At 45.6% G+C, this 22,674-nt stretch overlaps 1 pseudogene across 1 annotated transcript; it reads right to left on the reverse strand.

Moving 5' to 3' along the window:
• Positions 1 to 3,034: 3,034 nt before the first annotated feature.
• LOC311109435 (splicing factor U2AF 65 kDa subunit-like) lies at positions 3,035 to 22,624 on the reverse strand (annotated as a pseudogene). The gene is made up of 11 exons (XR_014615257.1): positions 22,542 to 22,624; positions 21,673 to 21,857; positions 20,968 to 21,077; positions 8,537 to 8,691; positions 8,216 to 8,332; positions 7,884 to 8,022; positions 7,702 to 7,781; positions 7,369 to 7,491; positions 4,335 to 4,421; positions 3,592 to 3,843; positions 3,035 to 3,212 (listed from the first exon to the last, which is right to left on the reverse strand). The product of XR_014615257.1 is annotated as a splicing factor U2AF 65 kDa subunit-like (transcript).
• Positions 22,625 to 22,674: the final 50 nt, after the last annotated feature.

Genomic DNA, 22,674 nt, shown 5'->3' on the forward strand with positions numbered 1-22,674 from the left:
GCCTACATGACTGAAATAAAAGATGTTGCCATCAGTCTAAAGCAATTTTACAATATAGTTATCAAAACTCAGTGAATAGAACTCTGGGCTGGCATTGTCTTTTTTTCCAACCCCACTGGGAGGCACTGGGAAATTAAATATTGATTCAAGCCTTGATAGCAATACAGCAGTAACTCTAGCTTGGAGATTACATGAATCTAGATACACATTGGTTTTATATGGAGTCTCTGAACACTGTTCTATCACTTTTGATCACCCCTTTTCCATCCACCATCAAAAATATTCCGCCTGAGCAGAACCCATATAGTTGGCTCCATACAATACCAAGGACGAGCCACACGCACACTCAATTCTGACTCAATATCTTGTAGACATTAAACAGATCAGATAGACATCAGAGTACATAAAATCTGTTTTAATGTGATCACTCAGACCTTCTGTAAACAAAAAATACAACCTTACAATGTTGAGGGAAGTGACGGAGTGCAAAAATTCTCACCTGCTAACCTGTTGACAGTATAAGGACAGAGACAAAGCCAGTCTCTTACATAATCTTTCAACCTGTTTAGGAAAACAACAAACAATCTCAGATGTGGAGATGCTTTGGTAATGCAAATCATCTAAAGATCCTCAGGAGACTACAGCATTTGGAGCGCAAAACCTGTCAAAAGAAATGTCCATTATGAAATTCGAAGCAACGGAAGGTCTTGGAGAAGAGGGGGATGGGAATAGAATGGAAAATAATGGCAGACAGGTTCCTCCAAGAGTAGTCCATGTAGTATAGAAAATGAAAACGATTAAATAGGAAAGAGAAGTGGAAGAAAGGGGCATGTAATTGAACTCTTCACATTGTTTCATAGAGCCTACCCACGCCTACAAATTATCTACATTATCTTCACTTTTCTATTGTCTCGCCTGTCATGAACCTGAATTCATGTCACCCATCAGAAAGCCTCACACATGCAGATCCACATGCCTTTTTTGGTTCTAAAGAGATCTCACTGAGGCAAAGCCATGAGAGTGAAAAGCTCAACTGGGTTAAATAGGAACTTATAATAGGAACATATAAAAACGTAATACAAAAATACAGCAGATATGATTTTACAGTGAAATAATAAATAACATTACCTAGTGATTGTAAGTCAATGTCAATAATGTTTTACAAAACCTACCAAGGGTCGAGGCAGGGCAGTGATAACTCTGATAAAGGCTTTCGGCTGTATAGCAGATTGTCTGAGGAGAGAGAGAGGGAAGCTGTGGACGGGGAGAGTTCAGGGTTGTGTTCATTAGGCACCAAACTGAAGAAAACATACTGAAACAGGGAGAGATCTGAACTATCTGAACTTTTCCAATAAGAAATACACATTTGTTTTCTGTTGCAAAACATTTTGTGGAATGGGGGTTGCACACTGAGAATTGGTGCCAGAGCCACAAAGTCACAACATTACATCATTTTCAGACGTTTTGTTATCAAAAGAGGGCGGTGATGATAAGTTAAATCTGACACAGCCACTTACAGTATTTGCATGTCCCCTCAGACATGAGTCAGACTTCACAATAAGTGGCGTTGATGTTCTGAAGATTGTATATATACAAAAGTATGTGGACATCCCTTCAAATTAGTGGATTCGGCTATTTCAGCCACACCCGTTGCTGACAGGTGTATAAAATCGAGCACACAGCCATGCAATCTCCATAGACAAACATTGGCAGTAGAATGGCCTTACTGAAGAGCACAGTGACTTTCAACGGGGCACCGTCATAGGATGCCACCTTTCCAACAAATCAGTTCATCAAATTTCTGCCCTGCTAGAGCTGCCCTGGTCAACTGTAAGTGCTGTTATTGTGAAGTGGAAACGTCTAGGGGCAACAACGGCTCAGCCGCGAAGTGGTAGGCCACACAAGCTCACAGAACGGGACCACCGAGTGTTGAAGCGTGTAGAGCGTAGAAATCGTCTGTCCTCGGTTGCAACACTCACTACGAGTTCCAAACTGCCTCTGGAAGCAATGTCAGAACAAGAACTGCTCGTCGGGAGCATCATGAAATGGGTTTCCATGGTCGAGCAGCCACGCACAAGCCTAAGATCACCATGCGCAATGCCAAGCGTCGGCTGGAGTGGTGTAAAACTTGCCGCCATTGGACTCTGGAGCAGTGGAAAGGCGTTCTCTGGAGTGATGAATCACGCTTCACTATCTGGCAGTCCGATGGACGAATTTGGGTTTGGCGGATGCCAGGAGAATGCTACCTGCCTCAATGCATAGTGCCAACTGTAAAGTTTGGTGTAGGAGCAATAATGGTCTGGGGCTGTTTTCATGGTTCGAGCTAGGCCCCTTAGTTCCAGTGAAGGGAAATCTTAACACTACAGCATACAATTACATTCTAGACAATTCTGTGCTTCCAACTTTGTGGCAAAAGTTTGGGGAAGGCCCTTTCCTGTTTCAGCATGACAATGCCCCTATGCACAAAGCGAGGTCCATACAGAAATGGTTTGTCGAGATCGGTGTGGAAGAACTTGACTGGCCTGCACAGAGCCCTGACCTCAACCCCATTGAATACCTTTGGGATGAATTGGATCGCCAATTGCGAGCCAGGCCTAATCGCCCAACATCAGTGCCCGACCTCACTAATGCTCTTGGGGCAAGTCCCCGCATATAGTGGAAAGCCTTCCCAGAAAAGTGGAGGCTGTTATAGCAGCAAAGGGGGGACCAACTCCATATTAATGCCCATGATTTTGGAATGAGATGTTCGACAAGCAGGTGTCCACATACGTTTGGTCATGTAGTGTAACAAAAAACACCTGGTACCTCTGGCTCAGGCATGGCAAAATAAAATGGTTAAAATCATGATTGAACTTGATTCATTGAATAAAATCATATACTCATAAGCGATGAGGCGAAAAGTAATACTTCAACCAATTCTGCTGATTTTACAGTGATAAGTGGCCTTAAATGAACTTTCTACGCCTCCTCTTTAAAAAAGTGCAAAAAGTTAGGAGTGTTGTGATGCTCATAAATATTCATATAATTACATAAATAACATGAAACTCTGCTATTCTCCCTTTTTCTGGTTCTCAGGTCTACCAGAAGTCCCGGCGGTGGTAGGCGTCCGGGTCACAGTACTTGGTCATCACCATCCTGTTGGCAAACTTCCTGCCTGTCAGCGCCTGCATGGCCTTCTGGGAGTCAAACAGGGTCATGAACTCCACAAAGATCTGAGGGTGAGGGAAAGAAAGGATAGGAGAGTGGGTGTATGGCCATTCTGTATGGAACCAGACAACCATGTTAAATATAATTCTACAGCAATGAACTATGATAAATGTTTACACATACACATACAAAGGGATTATCGCATTGGAAACTATTACCACAAGACTAGGCAAGAGTGATGTTATGAATTGCTATGCTTGTTTGATGGGAGGCGAAAGGCACATTTCCCCAAGGAGATTCAATAATTTAACGGATTCACTTTGAAACTGTGCAATTTCAGAGTACACACAACACAAACTCTCCTCAAAACACTGCAACAAACACCCCCATGCCCTATCCCATCCTAACACCCATGTCCCCCCCTATTCCTCTCCCCCTCCTCACCTTCCCAGTGCCTGGGACCTCCAGGCCATCCACAGGCCGGGGGATCTCGATGCTCTTCACCTGGCCGTACTTGCTGCACTCACCGCGGACGTCTTCCACGATCTCCTCGTACTCCTCGTCATCCAGCAGCTCCTCCACAGCCACCATGTTCATCAGGCAGAGCACCTCAGTGGGCAGGCCACCCAGCGAGGCCATGGAGGTTGGCATCAGGCCTGGCACTTGGAGGGTCACTGGGGTCTGGTTCATACCCGTCTGGTGGGGGAAGAGGGGAACGGTGGGGGTGTGGAAGAGGGGAAGGGTGGGGAGAGGTGTTGGTTATTGGGAAGGTTGAAAGAACATGGGATACTTTTAGAAAACGTTTTAGAATGTTTATGGTGTAAAAACAAATGAAAGAAAAAAACTACAAAACAAAAACAAATATGAAACTGTTATTATTCAACTTGTTTTTGTAATAATATTATGTCTACTTTGCAGTGGTGCATACGCTTAGTCAATCGTTAATCAGCTCTGGATTGTCCTGATTAAGTTATGAAACAAAGCTTGATGTTTTAGGTCAGTGGAGGTGGATTAAAAAAGGCTTGAAACAGAGGGGGTAGTTAGGTCCTAATTTACCCCAAAATATCACTAATTTTTTTCCCCATTCTGTCTTCTATTTCGAAAGGTTCTCTCCTGTTTGCTCCTTTTGAACAGCAACCATTTGTAAAGTGTGTCTCTCCATGTAGTCTATCATCTCCGGTACTCACCAGAGCTGCGTTCTTGGCCCCAACACTGGCTCTCTGGACCAGGAGCTTCTTGTCCCCCAGCTGCATCCCATTCAACCCTGCAATGGCCTGAGACAGTAAACAGTTAAAACAGAGGGATGCATCTCAATAGTCAAAATTAGCTTCCTTTCTTTTGTGATCAAATGTTTTTACTATTTGTAATAAGGTACACAAAACAGGTACACATGGACAGAAAAACAAGTGACAAGACCGAACAATTTGGGGTTTGTCTAGCTTTCATCTTAAATAGTTTGCATGGTGTACAGTAAGTTCTATGGGCAAAATAGTAATGTATCATTTGGTGGTTGGGGTTTCTTGATGAAATTGATTTGTTGGACCAAACTCTAGTCCAATTAGTCACAGTACTACAGTTGTGGTCAAAAGTTTTGAGAATGACACAAGTATTGGTCTTCACAAAGTTTAAGATATTTTTGTCAGATGATACTATGGTATACTGAAGTATAATTACAAGCATTCCATAAGTGTCAAAGGCTTTTATTGATAATGACATTAAGTTTATGCAAAGAGTAAATATTTGCAGTGTTGACCCTTCTTTTTCAAGACCTCTGCAATCCGCCCTGGCATGCTGTCAATTAACTTCTGGGCCACATCCTGACTGATGGCAGCCCATTCTTGCATAATCAATGCTTGGAGTTTGTCAGAATTTGTGGGGTTTTGTTTGTCCACCCGCCTCTTGAGGATTGAACACAAGTTCTCAATGGGATTAAGGTCTGGGGAGTTTCCTGGCCATGGACCCAAAATGTCGATGTTTTGTTCCCTGAGCCACTTAGTTATCACTTTTGCCTTATGGCAAGGTGCTCCATCATGCTGGAAAAGGCATTGTTCGTCACCAAACTGTTCTTGGATGGTTGGGAGAAGTTGCTCTCGGAGGATGTGTTGGTACCATTCTTTATTCTTGGCTGTGTTCTTAGGCAAAATTGTGAGTGAGCCCACTCCCTTGGCTGAGAAGCAACCCCACACATGAATGGTCTCAGGATGCTTTACTGTTGGCATGATACAGGACTGATGGTAGCGCTCACCTTGTCTTCTCCGGACAAGCTTTTTTCCGGATGCCCCAAACAATCGGGAAGGGGATTCATCAAAGAAAATGACTTTACCCCAGTCCTCAGCAGTCCAATCCCTGTACCTTTTGCAGAATATCAGTCTGTCCCTGATGTTTTTTCTGGAGAGAAGTGGCTTCCTCGCTGCCCTTCTTGACACCAGGCCATCCTCCAAAAGTCTTCGCCTCACTGTGCGTGCAGATGCACTCACACCTGCCTGCTGCCATTCCTGAGCAAGTTCTGCACTGGTGGTGCCCCGATCCCGCAGCTGAATCAACTTTAGGAGACGGTCCTGGCGCTTGCTGGACTTTCTTGGGCGCCCTGAAGCCTTCTTCACAACAATTGAACCTCTCTTCTTGAAGTTCTTGATGATCCGATAAATGGTTGATTTAGGTGCAATCTTACTAGCAGCAATATCCTTGCCTGTGAAGTCCTTTTTGTGCAAAGCAATGATGACGGCACGTGTTTCCTTGCAGGTAACCATGGTTAACAGAGGAAGAACAATGATTTCAAGCACCACCCTCCTTTTAAAGCTTCCAGTCTGTTATTCTAACTCAATCAGCATGACAGAGTGATCTCCAGCCTTGTTCTCGTCAACACTCTCACCTGTGTTAACGAGAGAATCACTGACATGATGTCAGCTGGTCCTTTTGTGGCAGGGCTGAAATGCAGTGGAAATGTTTTTTTGGGATTAAGTTCATTTTCATGGCAAAGAGGGACTTTGCAATTGATCTGATCACTCTTCATAACATTCTGGAGTATATGCAAATTGCCATCATAAAAACTGAGGGAGCAGACTTTGTGAAAATTAATATTTGTGTCATTCTCAAAACTTTTGACCACGACTGTACATACGGAAAGGTCTTTCTTCCATGATACATGGGAAGGAATTGGTTTATGAGTAATTTTAAGTAGCAGAGAATGTCATTTAGAGACCAGTCCCTGTGTACTACTATGAATAAATCATTTCTGGATAGGATGGATAGACCATTCTTGTCCCCCAAAGGAACTCCATAAACACGCAAAGCAGAACGGAGTTGTAAGTAAAAGAAAAAGGAAGTACCAGGTAAGTTAAATTGCTTGAGATGCACACAGATAGTAGCCTTCAGTTATATCTGAGATAGTAGGATTCTCTCTTTCCGACCATTGATGAAGAGAGAGGACGACCACCCAGGTGGAGAGTGTGATTGTGAAATAAAGGAAGGTGAGGATGGTGAGATTGGTTTTGGTATGTTTACCAACCAGGCGCCAGACTGAAATAAGTTGTGAGATGATAGGGCCAAATTTGAGTTTGCAATGTTTGACGGGATATCAGAATGGATTGTGTCTTGGAGTCTGAGGGGCAACTTGTTTTTCCTCTATGGGGCACCAAGATACAGCTGTAGCAGGATTTAAACATGAGTACAGAGGGAGTAAAATTAAAGCCCAAAAATAGAATTTGAAATTTGGGAGGTTTTGGCAACCTGCACATTTTTCACGCTGGAGGTTTTGGTAACCTGCACATTTTTCACGCTGAAAAGTAGAAAACTTAATACGAGGGTGTTTCATCTTCCAAATGAATTTAGCAAGTAAAGAATGTAGCCTGTCCCAGTATCCTGCTGGTGGTGACAGAGGGATCATGGAACTAGAAAAGTTAATATATTAATTTTTATTATAGAAGGAGTTTGGGATTTGCGCCCATCTTTCCACTCAAAATGTGCATCCTATTCTCATCTCCTTTCCTACAACAGCGCTGATCTGCAAAGGCTGGATAGGTGAAAGCAATATGGCAGAAAACTATTATGAGATTTGCTTTCACTTGGCCAGGTATATCAGATCAGTGCGGATGAAAGAAGAAACACAGGGTAGCCACTTTGGACTACTGACATGCAGCCCAAGAGTCTATGACCTTATGTTAACATCAAGTCTATAACAAGATTGCATCCAGCAATACAGGTGCAATATCTGACACTGACCTGGTCATTCAAATTGATGTCCACATATTCACAGAAGGCGTAGCCCTTGGAGAGTCCCGTGGCGCTGTCTTTGACCAGGTTGAAGGCCTTCAGAGGGCCAAAGGAGGTCAATAGCTCTTTTACCTACGGAACAAAGGCAGGGTGTGAAGACAGGAAAACACCAACAATGAACATCATAATATGAGAGGAAATTAAAGATAGATTGCCAGTAACAGTAACATTGTTGGAACTAAATAACCTTTGATGATTGACAAAAATAAAGAGTAGTATGACATTTATTGATCATGCCAGAGACTTAGAAAGAAGGACTTCAATAAGCTAGAAAGGACTGACCTGATCATCATTGAGATAATTTGGCAAGCCACCGATGAAGAGTTTGTGGGCGGAGTCTGGCACAACAGTCGAAACCACTCCTAATCCAAGCAACAGTGAGAAATGGGGTTAAGAAAATTTTCATTGAAATCAGAGGATTCAACAGGGTAAACAAGCCGTTGATGTCCTATGGAAAGACCCACCTGGTACATAGACACTGGGGCTCTCACTCATGCCGGGAAGGGGCTGGTAGTCGTGAGGCCGTCTGATCTTCAGGCTCTGACCCTGGAAGATGATGCCGTCAAAGGCCATGGCCTGGGTTGTCTCGTCCACCGAGCGGAACTGGAAGAGGAACAAGTAGAGAGAAGGTCAACATTATGACGTGCTATGGTAGAAGCATGCAGAACTCAACAAAACTTCAGCACTCAGGAAGGAAACTGTTCACGGGCAATGCAAGTTAGCTAATAACTGCCATCCATGATCTATTTCATGCTATTTCATTTTTATATTAAATACATTTTAGTTGAGCACACACCTCGAGGAAGGCAAAGTTCTTGTCCTGGTTTATCTGCACAGCTAGAACAGGGTTGCCAGTGGCCTGGGTAAGACCGCCGAGGCGCATCTGGGCATTGAAGAAATCCATCATGGCCTCCTATTGACACAACATAGACGATCACACGAAAGAGTCACTTATTATACATTTTGCAGTGAGGAAGGCAGAAGTATGTAGAAGGCTCTCGACCAGCTGATGCTATGACAGTTATATCATAGGGTTGTGGCGTTCGTCTTTAACTGTATTTTAGGCCTTATGTACAACTCAGTAGTTTGGAAAGGGTAGCAGTTCCCTATTACCTACCTCTGTGATGCCGAACGGTATGTTGCCTACGTAGAGCCTCCTGGCCTGCCTGGTCATTTGGCTGCCCACCATGGGTACAGAAGTGTGGGTGGAGGCCAGCCCCTCTGGAGTTATCATGGTGGGCAGCAGGGCCGTGGCTGGGATCTGGCCAGCAGCTGAGAGAGGAACATGGACTCAAGTTAGATATGACTCCCAACGAAGAAGAAATACTGAACACCTGCTCTTTCCATGATGTAGAATGATCAGGTGAATCCAGGTGAAAGCCATAATCCCTTATTGATGTCACTTGTTAAATCCATTTCAATCAGTGTAGATCAAGGGGAGAAGACAGGTTAAATAATGATTTTTAAGCCTTGAGACATGGATTGTGTATGTGTGCCATTCAGAGGGTGAATGGGCAAGACAAAATATTTAAGTGCCTTTGAACGGGGTATGGTAGTAGGTGCCAGGCCCACTGGTTTGAGTGTGTCAAGAACTGCAACGCTGCTGGGTTTTTCACGCTCAACAGTTTCCCGTGTGTATCAAGAATGGTCCTCCATCCAAAGGACATCCAGCGAACTTGACACCACTGTGGGAAGGGGCACAACTTTGGTTTTAGAAGTGGAGGGGATATAACTTGGCATGGGGTCTGAGGGTCCTTCTATTTTTTGGGGCATCTAAAGCTCATTTCCTGAATTTCTACACAATCAAATATGACCCATTGCCCTTCTAGCTGTCTCTATTTAGAACAACAAAAAAGTAATAAAAAATGACCAGTCATCAAGCTAGGTAAGAGACCATTATTAAATATTTAAGTGATTGATAAGACTGAACTATACCGAACAACAATATAAACGCAACATGCAACAATTTTACTGCGTTACAGTTCATATAAGGAAATCAGTCAATTGAAATAAATTAATTAGGCCCTAATCTATGGATTTCACATGACTGGGCAGGGGCGCAACCATGGGTGGGCCTAGGAGGGCATAGGCCCACCTACTTGGGAGCCAGGCCTAGCCAATCAGAATGAGTTTTCCCCACAAAAATAGAAATAGTCCCGTTTCATCAGCTGTCCGGGTGGCTGGTCTCAGACGATCCCGCAGGGCACGAGGTCTGCTGTTGTGAGACCGGTTGGACGTACTGCCAAATTCTCTAAAATGACATTGGAGGTAGAGAAATTAACATTCAATTATCTGGCAACAGCTCTGGTGGATATTCCTTCAGTCAGCATGCCAACTGTACGCTCCCTCAAAACTTGAGACATCTGTGGCATTGTGTTGTGTGACACATTTTAGAGTGTATTTCTATTGTCCCCAGTACAAGGTGCACCTGTGTAATGATAATGCTGTTTAATCAGCTTTTTGATATGCCACACCTGTCAGGTGGATGGATTATCTTGGCAAAGTTGAAATGCTCACTAACAGGAATGTAAACAAATTTGTGCACAACATTTGAGAGAAATAAGCTTTTGGTGCATATGGAACATTTCTGGGATCTTTTATTTTATGGGACCAACACTTTACATGTTGCATTTACATTTTTGTTCAGTATAGATCAATGATAATTCAATAATCAATATTGTGTTGCACCTTTAACCAACAGCCTAACAAATGAACAACTCTTACAAATAAAGTACAAAAGACTTAACTTTTGATTGTCTTTATTAAGACATCATCTATATCAAATTTCAGCCAGACCAGCCCGATCCGCCTGCACGCCCGACCCCCACCAGTCTAGTCAATAACTCAACTCTCTCCCCAACACAACTTCCTTCACATCTACTTTTTCTTATGTCTCAAGGGAAAGGTTTGGAAATCAAAAGTTTAATAAAAACACACATACACCTTCTACACATTAACACACAGAAACAGTACATCCTCCATATAATTCGTATCATAAGCCTAATAGTACTGTAGAGCTCTTTTTACTTGCACACAATATAGCTGGGTCTCCCCGTCCTGCCCCTAGGGGTCCACGACCATGCAGCGCCCCAACCCAATACACCCCACTCAGCTTCAGAATCTTAGTGAAACATTCATTATTGTTTTCAGGTGTGTTAGGCCAAGGCAAGAGTGACAACCAACAGAACAGCAGACCCCCAGGGCCAGGATTGAGCAGCCCAGCAGCTAGCGATTGCCTAAATAGGTACTGTATCTCCCCTGAAGTGGGCATGTTTTCAATAGACTGCTTTTGTCGTACAGTATTCCATATAAGAAATCCAGACCTTATGAAAGTTGCACAGTATACCCTTAATCTTGTAATAAATCAAATTCAGTGATGCATAACTTTACATTTCTGCCATCCATTGTGACATTGTGGGAGGATCACCAACCTTCCAATTAATGGCAATGCATTTCTTAGCCGCTAGGTTATAGTTTTGTCTGATAACAGTCTCCAGTATCAACATTTATAAGCAAACAAAAACAGGGTGAATCTGTAAACATGCTGAGATAAAAGAACATACTCTTTGTCAGAATTCAGCCAGCCTTTACAAGACCATAATATATGCAAATATACCCCCTTTTGTGTTTTACACCTCCAGCAGAATAATTTAATTTCTGAGTGCATGATATTCAGTTTAACTGGCATATAATATGTTATATGGATGGTCTTAAACTGCAGTAATTTATGTCTGAGATTATATGAACATGACTGGGCATTCTAACATATCTGTATCCATTCATCATCATCAATAGCGTCTCCCAGGTCTTCCTCACATTTTTGTTTTACATGTTTTGTGTCATTGGGAAAAGCCACTATCAACCCTTGATACAGTTTGGAAATCAACTTTAGAGGTTTGTCAGACTGCCATAAAATAGTTTAAATCTTTGAAGCTTCTTTCTTGTCCAGTGTTTGCTGCACAGAGAGAATAAAGTGTTGTATCTGCAAATGTTCACCTCTGCGCCGTCACAGACTGGTCTTCCCTGCCTGCCTGACCCTGCTGAGACCCGTCACCATCTGATCCTGCTCAGATGAGGCATGACAAAGAATTTCCTTGGTGTACATTTATACATTATATTATCCAAGAATATAATGAATGGTTCAATAATTGAAATTACCATTATTCCCAGATTCCTGACTGCAGCCTACCCATCAACTCAAGATGGAACTTTGTATCCATTCACTGATCGCAAAATTCACCTGAGCTCCGTAGACTGGTATTCCCTGGCTGCCTGACCCTGCTAAGACATGATGATCATAGTGTTGTGTACTGACTGTGCACCATGACAGTGAAGCCTGTAGAGCTGTTTATACCGTGTCAGTGTGAAAAGTAGGGAATTAACTAGGGAAACTGACAGTTGAATAACAATACATTGTGTGATGTCACGAGAGGCTGTGTCCTGGAGGGACGTTACATCCCCCTGAGATGGCTGCAAACCCAGACAGCTATGGCTCCATCTGCTGGTATGGTCGGGAACTCCACCCCTCTATGGCCAATCTTCCCACGCAGCTGAAACAAATCAGGAGCTGATGAGCTGAAGGTGGTTTGAAGGGAAGAGACACACTGAGAGGGAGTGTGGGGGTTGTGAAGAAACACAGTCTCCAACCTGGGCTCTCTGGAGGACAAGAGTGCTGCACGTCCACTTCCATGAGGAATATAAGGATTTGGAGATACTTACCTTTGGGAAATACTCACCTTTGGATATATTCGCCTGTGGAAATACGGGAGAGATATTTGGAAGGACTTTTTGCTGGGTTGGCCACTAGCTGCAACGTGGACTACAGTAAGGCTGGGGAAAAGTTATCTGAGCGAGTGAGAATTATGATTTTGGATGTGGAAGAGACCTCCCTGAACTGTTAACCCTTAAAGAGCCACAAGAGAACAGAATTTTGTTATATTTTCGTTAATTTCCCAAGACCTTTAATAAAATCCTTGTTTTGTTTGAACCTTGTCTCCTTGCACTACTTGAGCAATCCCGCTGAAAGCTGTGTAGCCTCTCGTGACGTCACAGATGGTGGAGAATACGGGCAAGCTCAAGCGTTAATAGTGCATGTCAGAGGAGGATACCGAAGGTTTGATCACCCAGTTTTCCAAGTTGGCCGTAGGCTCCCCGCCGACTGAAATGGAGGACATGTTGAAAGCCCTTGTTGCTGGCCAGCAAGCCCAGATGCAAGCAAACGTGGCTCTCTTGGAGGAGCAAAAGAAAGCCAACCTTCTGAAGGCAGAGGAATTGCAGTTGCAGAGACAGATGGTTGTCCAAAATACCCGCCCCATAAAGGCAAGTGACTTTATATCTAAGATGGGAGCTACCGATGACATTGAGGCATACCTGCATGCATTTGAGGCCACGGCCACTAGGGAAGCCTGGCCCAAGCAACAGTGGGTTGGTCTGTTAGCCCCCTTCCTAACCGGGGAATCGCTGAATGCTGTCCGGGACCTGGGCCCTGACCAGGTTACTGACTATGATGCCCTGAAGTCTGAGATCCTCAGCAGATATGGACTCACAAAGTTTGGTATGGCCCAGCGCTTTCACAGCTGGACCTTCCAACCAGACCAACCTCCTCGGGCGCAGATGCATGAACTTGTCCGAATCGCAAGGAAATGGCTGGATCCGCAGAGGAATACAGCAGCGGCGGTGGTGGAGGCCGTTGTGGTGGATCGTTACCTACGCGCCCTGCCTTATGAGGCAAAACGGTTCATCAGTCAACAGGCCTTGACCACGGCTGATCTGACCGTGGAAGCTGTGGAAAAGTACCAGGCCACAGCGGAGATGCTGAATGCTTCCCGAAAAGACCCCAGGAGTGCGGCCCCACCACAAATGGGAAGAACCCGTCCAAAGGACCCCAAGGTCTCGAACCCAGCCACGTCAGGACTTATCCCGGCTCCAGGGGGAGCCAGAAACCAGGCGGGTCCAAGAAGAGTACACCAGGAGGGGGAAACTCGACAGTGTTACCGGTGTGGGGAGATGGGACATATCTCCTGGCAGTGTGGGAAACCAGCCGATGAACCTATGCCCACTGCGGAGTCCTCCAGCTCAGCACCCACACACCGTTTTGCCTCGCTCTTGGGAGTCGTAGATGGCGGCCCAGATCGACCCCCCACCTGCCCGGTAACTGTGAATCACCATGATGTGGAGGCCTTACTAGATTCTGGTAGCCGGGCCACCCTGGTGCGTAAGGATTTGGTGGGCCCAACGTGTCTGACCCCGGGGAAAGTCCTCCCAGTTTCCTGTGTCCATGGAGACACCAGAGAATACCCCATTACTGAACTTACAATGACCAGCACACGGGGAACCATACACACGACGGCGGGGGTGGTTGATTCCCTCCCCGTCCCTGTCCTAATTGGACGAGACTGCCCAGCCTTTTACCCACTCTGGAGAGAGTCTCAGGAGAGGATAACCCGAGTACCTCGGAAACGGAGAGGCAAGACTCATCCCGGGAAGGCTCCGGTGCAATCCTCCGAATTACTCACTCCCGCCCGGGCTCTGATAGGGATGGCAGGTGCCCAGACCGACACAGAGACTGGTCCGGATACGGGAGAAGAGAACGCAGCCCAGGAAAGTGCTCCGTTCTCCAGTGAAGAAGACGTCCCAGGCACCCAAGAGCTTCCCCCTCTCACAGGCCAGTATGGTACGGCTCAATTACAAGATCCTACTCTTGCAAATGCCTTAAGAAATGTGCAGGTATTAGAAGGTGTAGTGTTAGGTGATAAGACAAACCCTACTTACCCCCATTTCGCAGTAAACCGGGGGTTAGTATATCAGATAGTCAAGAAAAATGATGAAGTGCATGAACAGCTCCTCGTGCCACAGCCCTATCGGGCCACAGTACTCAACCTAGCACACACACACCCGCTAGGGGCCCACTTGGGGGTAGAGAAGACTAAGGAAAGAATCATGCAACGTTTCTTTTGGCCAGGAGTACACAAAGAGATAGAGAACTACTGCCGTAGTTGCCCTGAGTGTCAGCAGGTTGCGCCAAAGCCCACATATAGAAACCCGCTCATTCCCTTGCCCATTATCGAAACTCCTTTTGAGAGGATTGGATTAGACATAGTCGGGCCCTTACCGAAAAGTTCCAGGGGACATCAATACATTCTGGTCATTCTGGACTATGCATCCCGGTACCCGGAGGCCATTCCGCTGAGGAAGGCTACATCCAGACAAATCGCCAAGGAGCTGTTCCTTCTCTCAACTAGTCTGGGAATCCCAAAGGAGATATTGACGGACCAAGGGACTCCATTCATGTCCAGGGTGATGAAAGAACTCTGTGCTTTACTGAAAATCAAACAGCTGAGAACCTCGGTCTACCACCCCCAGACAGATGGCCTAGTCGAACGTTTTAACAAAACACTAAAATCCATGCTGCGGAAAGCGGTAGGGGAAGATGGGCGCAACTGGGATCAGCTGTTACCATACATATTATTTGCGGTGAGAGAGGTACCTCAGTCTTCTACTGGTTTTTCACCCTTTGAGCTCTTGCTTTCCTACAGACCCAGAGGACTGCTCGACATCGCCAAGGAGGCCTGGGAGGAGCAGCCATGCCAACAGCGGACACTGATCGACCATGTCGGGGCTATGAGGGAGAGAATGAAGGCCATCTATCCCATGATGCGGGAACACCTGGAGGCCAGTCAGCGGCAACAGCAAGCCTCCTACAACAGATCTGCTCAACCCAGGGAGTTTAAGCCGGGGGACAGAGTGCTGGTCCTGGTGCCAACCGTTGAGTGTAAATTCCTGGCAACCTGGCAAGGACCATATGAGGTCATTGAACGCATGGGAGAAGTAAACTACAAGGTGAGGCAACCAGATAAAAGAAAAACTGAGCAGATTTATCATGTTAACCTTTTAAAGAAGTGGCACGCCAGAGAGGCGATGTTCAGCTGTCTACCCCCCACAGAGACCAAGGAACCGGCGCGAGAAGAGGTTCAGCTGGGTCCAAATCTGTCCCCACATCAACGACAGATGGCCCTGGAACTCGTGGAGCAGAACCAGGATGTCTTCTCCTCCCTTCCCGGTCACACAGAGGTGGTCCAACATGAGATCCGCACCATGCCTGGCCGAACGGTAAACCAGCGCCCGTACCGCGTGCCAGAGGCTCGTAAAGTGGCTATACAGAAGGAGGTAAGGAAGATGCTGGAGTTGGGAGTAATCGAAGAGTCCCACAGTGCCTGGGCAAGTCCCATCGTACTAGTTCCCAAGCCAGACGATTCAGTACGATTTTGTAATGACTATCGAAAGTTGAATGAAGTGTCTGAATTTGATGCATACCCAATGCCTCGTATCGATGATTTAATAGACTCCTTGGGGCATGCTCGTTTCCTAACCACTCTTGATCTCACAAAAGGCTACTGGCAGGTGCCCCTGACCCCGGCGTCCAAGGAGAAGACAGCCTTTGCCACCCCGGAGGGGCTCTACCAGTATACCCGACTTCCGTTTGGTCTCCACGGGGCACCTGCCACGTTCCAACGCCTGATGGATCGAGTCCTTGCGCCCCACAAGAGGTACGCAGCGGCTTATTTGGATGATGTTGTTATACAAAGTCCGGATTGGGCCAGCCACATACCCCGGGTACAAGCGGTGCTGGATTCGCTCAGGGAAGCAGGGCTCACGGCAAACCCGAAGAAGTGCAAGCTGGCCTTCAGTGAGACAAACTACCTGGGGTACACCATTGGGCGGGGGTTGGTCAAACCACAGGAAGCCAAACTGCGGGCCATACAGGACTGGCCGCAGCCCATCACCAAGAAGCAAGTAAGGTCATTTTTGGGCCTCGCTGGCTACTATAGACGCTTTATTGCAGATTTTTCTACCATAGCTGCACCGTTGACGGAGCTGACGACCAAACGCCACTCACGAATGGTGAAGTGGAACCCTGCGGCGGAGGCGGCTTTCCTCAACCTGAAGCGAGCACTCTGCTCCAGTCCGATCCTGGTGGCACCAGACTTCAAGAAGGAATTCATTGTCCAAGCGGATGCTTCGGAGGTGGGTCTGGGTGCTGTCCTCACCCAGGCACATGACGGTGAAGAACATCCCATTCTCTACCTAAGCAGAAAGTTACTTCCAAGAGAGAAGAACTATTCAACGGTGGAGAAAGAATGTCTGGCTGTAGTCTGGGCCCTGGAGTCCCTTCGGTTCTATCTCCTGGGCCGACGTTTCATGGTGGTATCTGACCACGCCCCTCTGCAGTGGATGGCCAAGAACAAGGAATCAAACAGTAGAGTAACCAGATGGTTTTTGAGCTTGCAACCGTTTAACTTTTCTGTTGTCCACAGGGCTGGCAAGCACCACGGCAATGCGGACGCCCTCTCCCGGCGTGATGCCTTCTTCGCTGCCTTTACCCCGACGAGGACGTCGGTCCCGAGGAGGGGGATGTGTGATGTCACGAGAGGCTGTGTCCTGGAGGGACGTTACATCCCCCTGAGATGGCTGCAAACCCAGACAGCTATGGCTCCATCTGCTGGTATGGTCGGGAACTCCACCCCTCTATGGCCAATCTTCCCACGCAGCTGAAACAAATCAGGAGCTGATGAGCTGAAGGTGGTTTGAAGGGAAGAGACACACTGAGAGGGAGTGTGGGGGTTGTGAAGAAACACAGTCTCCAACCTGGGCTCTCTGGAGGACAAGAGTGCTGCACGTCCACTTCCATGAGGAATATAAGGATTTGGAGATACTTACCTTTGGGAAATACTCACCTTTGGATATATTCGCCTGTGGAAATACGGGAGAGACATTTGGAAGGACTTTTTGCTGGGTTGGCCACTAGCTGCAACGTGGACTACAGTAAGGCTGGGGAAAAGTTATCTGAGCGAGTGAGAATTATGATTTTGGATGTGGAAGAGACCTCCCTGAACTGTTAACCCTTAAAGAGCCACAAGAGAACAGAATTTTTTTATATTTTCGTTAATTTCCCAAGACCTTTAATAAAATCCTTGTTTTGTTTGAACCTTGTCTCCTTGCACTACTTGAGCAATCCCGCTGAAAGCTGTGTAGCCTCTCGTGACGTCACAATTGCTTTACTGACTAATATAAACTCACATTACGCTGAAGAAACATCAGAATATATGTCTTCAATCGTTTGGATGCTGGTTTCATCATTTGACTCAGGTCTAGTGTGATTGAGGCAAAAATAATAGCAAAAGTTAGTGAGCTAGCTAGCTAACATTACCCAACTTTTGGCTAGCTCTAGCTAATGATACAATGGTTCAAATGTACTTCTGTTGAAATGGGACAAAACAAAGGCTACAACACATTTCCATACACACAACAGCTGTTAGATACTGCTACCTGACAGATAGCTAGAGGCTAGCTAGAGCTGAACTGACTGTGGTAGCTACACTACATGCCCAAAAGTATGTGGACACCTGCCCGTCGAACATCTCATTCCTAAATCATGGGCATTAATATGGAATTTGTCCCCCTTTTGCTGCTATGACAGCCTCCACTCTTCTGGGATGGCTTTCCACTAGATGTTGGAACATTGCTGCGGGGACTTGCTTCCATTCAGCCACAAGAGCATTAGTGAAGTCGGGCACTGATGTTGGGCCATTAGGCCTGGCTCTCTATCGACGTTCCAATTCATCCCAAATGTGTTATATGGGGTTAAGGTTAGGGCTCTGTGCAGGCCAGTCAAGTTCTTCCACACTGATCTCGGCAAACCATTTTTGTATGGACCTCGCTTTGTGCACGGGGGCATTGTCATGCTGAAACAGCAAAGGGCCTTCCCCAAACTATTGCCACAAAGTTGGAAGCACCGAATCAGCTCGAATGTTATTGTATGCTGTAGCGTTAAGATTTCCCTTCACTGGAACTAAGAGACCTAGCCCGAACCATGAAAAACAGCCCCAGACTATTATTCCTCCTCCACCAAACTTTACAGTTCTGCTCCAGAGTCCAATGGCAGCATTGGGCATGGTGATCTTAGGCTTGTGTGCGGCTGCTCGACCATGGAAACCCATTTCGTGAAGGAACCGTTCTTGTGTTGACGTTGCTTCCAGAAGCAGTTTGGAATTCGGTAGTGAGTGTTGCAACCCAGGACAGGCGATTTTTACGCGCTTCAGAACTCTCGGCGGTCCCGTTTTATGAACTTGTGTGGCCTACCACTTCATGGCTGAGTCGTTGTTGCTCCTAGACGTTAGTTGACCGAGGCAGCTCTAGCAGGGCAGAAATTTGACTAACTGACTTGTTCGAAAGGTGGTATCCTATGACGATGTCACGTTGAAAGTCACTGAGCTCTTCAGTAAGGCCATTCTACTGCCAATGTTTGTCTATTGAGATTGCATGGCTGTGTGCTCGATTTTATACACCTGTCAGCAACGGGTGTGGCTGAAATAGCTGAATCCACATACTTTTGTATATACAGTGCATTCGGAAAGTATTCACCTTTGACTTTTTCCACTTTGTTACCTTACAGCCTTGTTCTAAAATTGATTAAATCGTTTTTTTCCCGTCATCAATCTACACACAATAACCCATAATGACAAAGTGAAAACAGGGTTTTAGCAATTTGTACAAATTTTAAAACAGAAATACCTAATTTACATAAGTATTCAGACCCTTTGCTATGGGACTCAAATTTGAGCTCAGGTGCATCCTGTTGCCATTGATCATCCTTGAGATGTTTCTACAACTTGATTGGAGTCCACCTGTGGTAAAGGCACACACCTGTCTATATAAGGTCCCACAGTTGACAGTGTATGTCAGAGCAAAAAACAAGCTATGAGGTCGAAGGAATTGTCCATAGAGCTCCGAGACAGGATTGTGTCAAGGCACAGATCTGGGGAAGGCTACCAAAAATTTGCTGCAGCATTGGAGGTCCCCAAGAACACAGTGGCCTCCATCATTCTTAAATGGAAGAAGTTTGGAACCACTAAGACTCTTCCTAGAGCTGGCCACCCAGCCAAACTGAGCAATCGGGGGAGAAGGGCCTTGGTCAGGGAGGTGACCAAGAACCCGATGGTCACTCTGACAGAGCTCCAGAGTTCCTCTGTGGAGATGGGAGAATCTTCCAGAAGGACAACCATCTCTGCAGCACTCCACCAATCAGGCTTTTATGGTAGAGAGGCCAGACGGAAGCCACTCCTCAGTAAAAGGCACATGACAGCCTGCTTGGAGTTTGCCAAAAGGCACCTAAAGGACTCTCAGACCTTGAGAAACAAGATTCTCTGGTCTGATGAAACCAAGATTGAACTCTTTGGCCTGAATACCAAACATCACGTCTGGAGGAAACCAGGCACCGCTCATCACCTGGCCAATAACAACCCTACGGTGAAGCATTGTGGTGGCAGCATCATGCTGGGGAGTGTTTTTCAGTGGCAGGGACTGGGAGACTAGTCAGGATCGAGGGAACTATGAACGGAGCAAAGTACAGAGAGATCCTTGATGAAAACCTCAGGACCTCAGGATTAGGGCGAAGGTTCACCTTCCAACAGGACATAGACCCTAAGCACAAAGCCAAGACAACACAGGAGTGGCCCAGCCAGATCCCGGACTTGAACCCGATCGAACATCTCTGAAGAGACCTGAAAATAGCTTTGGAGCGACGCTCCCCATCCAACCTGGCAGAGCTTGAGAGGATCTGCAGAGAAGAATGGGAGAAACTCCCCAAATACAGGTGTACCAAGCTTGTAGCGTCATACCCAAGAAGACTTGAGGCTGTAATCACTGCCAAAGGTGCTTCAACAAAGTACTGAGTAAAGGGTCTGAATACTTATGTAAATGTGATAACAGCCTTATTTTTAATACATTTGCAACTATTTCAAAAAAACTGTTTTGTCATTATGGGGTATTGTGTATAGATTGATGAGGGGAAAAAACGATTTAATCAATTTTAGAATTAACTAGCTGCTAGTAGTTCATTCATTTCAGTCGAGGGGGGATGAAACATTGGTTAACGTAACATGTCAGTTACACTACTAGCTCAGCACTGGGAATAACTACTTTTTTTCTGTCAAACAGCAGTTACCTTGCCAGCTAGATCAGTCAACTAAAGAGTAGCCAGTTTCTGCTCTGCCTGCTTTTACAAGTCGGAGAAAAAGCGCAACACAGACAGCAGCTGCCTCTGATCATCTCTCCCGTGCTGGTCCTATACGCCAGCCTTTCAGAAGCTTTGCCTTCACACAGCCTGTCCGCACACTCTGTGATGTCCGTGCGGTCCTAAATCCAGCTGGCTGAAACCGGAAAACAGCCTACCCGACCGCTCTGAGGCGTCCACATGGTCCTAAAGCACACTGGTGCCGCGATTTGTATCACAGTGCAATTATAAAACTGGGGTGGGACAAAAAAGTAATTTCATTTTTCCATCTCCAGTGAAAGTTGTGCAACTGCTCATTATTAGGAAGGTGTTCTTAATGTTTTGTACACTCAGTGTACGTATGACTATATATTTATGTATATGTATGAAGTGAGAGAGGGACTGAGTTGAATACTTTCATACAATATCACATCAACAGCCTTTGCTTTTGAGCAGACATAATACGGACTGTGATGTGACAGTATTGCCAAACTGACCCTGCATAGCCTTGTACTGTAGGGGGGTGATATGCTCAAAGCCCGGTGCCGGGACATCCCAGTACTTCCTCACTTTCTTCTTCTTCTCTCTGTGCAGAGCTGGAGAGCGACTGCAGGAGAGAGACAGTAGGGGACAGGACAGGAGAGATGGACATATATATAGCCTTGCAATGCAGAGACTGTGTGGACAGAGGACAACGAATAGCACAAGTATGGGAATCAAAGAGATGTTAAAAAAACTAAAAAATACATTTGGGATGGATAGTTATAACACATTCCTCTCAGAACTATATCTAGCATCTACATGTTCACATTTGTATATGGATTAAACATCAGACATCGACCAAAATATAAGCATGGATTTCAAAGCAAGCCTCTATGACAATTACAGATCCAAGTAGTCTCCCCTTACCTTGACCTTGTATTAAGAAGCAATTCTAACGTTATTACACTCAGCAACCACCAAGTACAGTACTTAACCAACAGATGGACAGCTGACTCCTAATTAGCAGTTATACTTTGAAGGTGTCATGCAAGTCACTGTCCGCTGTATTACTGTACCTCACAACAGTCTCTTGGGATTGTTTTTGAGTCTGTGTGCTGAAATGACAGTTAAAACATGGGTATTCCTTTTACTATTGCATAAAGGTGGGGAAATAAATATTTGAAACCAGTCAATGGTGCACAAAGCAGACAACTATTCACACAAAATGGGAGTGGATCTCATTTCAAATACTTGTACAGCGGTATCCACCTGCGCCTGTGTTGACGGTCCTTGCTGTCGCTGCGGCTATCCCTGCTCTTCCTCCTTTCCCAGCTCCTCTTCTTCCTCTCTCGGCTGCGACTGCGGGACAAGGTGCGCCGCCCGTGCCGATTCTCCTTGTCCCGCTCTAAAAGGGGAAAGAGGGAGGAAGAGGAGGCGAGAGTCACTGACAATGACACAGGATCCCTTAGTTGCAGCAGGAGAGAAAAAGCCTTATGCATACTACCGAAAAAAAACTGTGATAAGCACAATTATATGCTGCTACTCTTGTTATAGCGAACGTTAGAGTTAAAAGGCAATTCAAAATTCACTCCATCAACATGCAGAGAAAACACGATCTGTAGGCATATCTGTAACACTATTCCCTGACATTCCCTGATTCTACATTGCATAAATGTATAGCTATGTGTCCTGGTACAGTACCCTTTAGATAAGCTAACTGATAGTGAGCGTGCTGCAGTTAATAGCAGCACAAGTCAAAAAGTAATGATCAGGTCGCAATTAAAAATGTCGCTCCCAAATAAATACAAATGTCACTAGTCAATCCTGCAGATGTAGCTAGCTATTCAGGGATGGCTAGGGTGTCAATCAGTGCCCTTTGTTGTACATTGCAAGCAGACGTGCAAGCATGTGAGTCTCTCAGTCATAATATTGTTTTGGTAAACACATTATAGGCCTAGTGCAAACTAGCTAGCAGCAATGCAGTGACAGCGAGCTACTGGTATGCTAGCTAGCTAAAATAATATATTGGAGCTACTGTAGCTGGTAAAAATTAACCATTACTGTAGGATGAATGTGCAACAACACTCACCTTTCTTATTTTCAGTCAACAGTCTCTCGAATTCATCAAAATCCGACATTTTGGACCTAGATTTTATGACTTATCTATCTTGTTAGTTTAGCTACCAAGGCTACAAATAAACACATCTGTTTGAATCAAGACT

This window comes from Coregonus lavaretus, assembly GCF_964263955.1.
Source record: "Coregonus lavaretus genome assembly, chromosome: 3".
NCBI classification, from domain to species: domain Eukaryota; kingdom Metazoa; phylum Chordata; class Actinopteri; order Salmoniformes; family Salmonidae; genus Coregonus; species Coregonus lavaretus.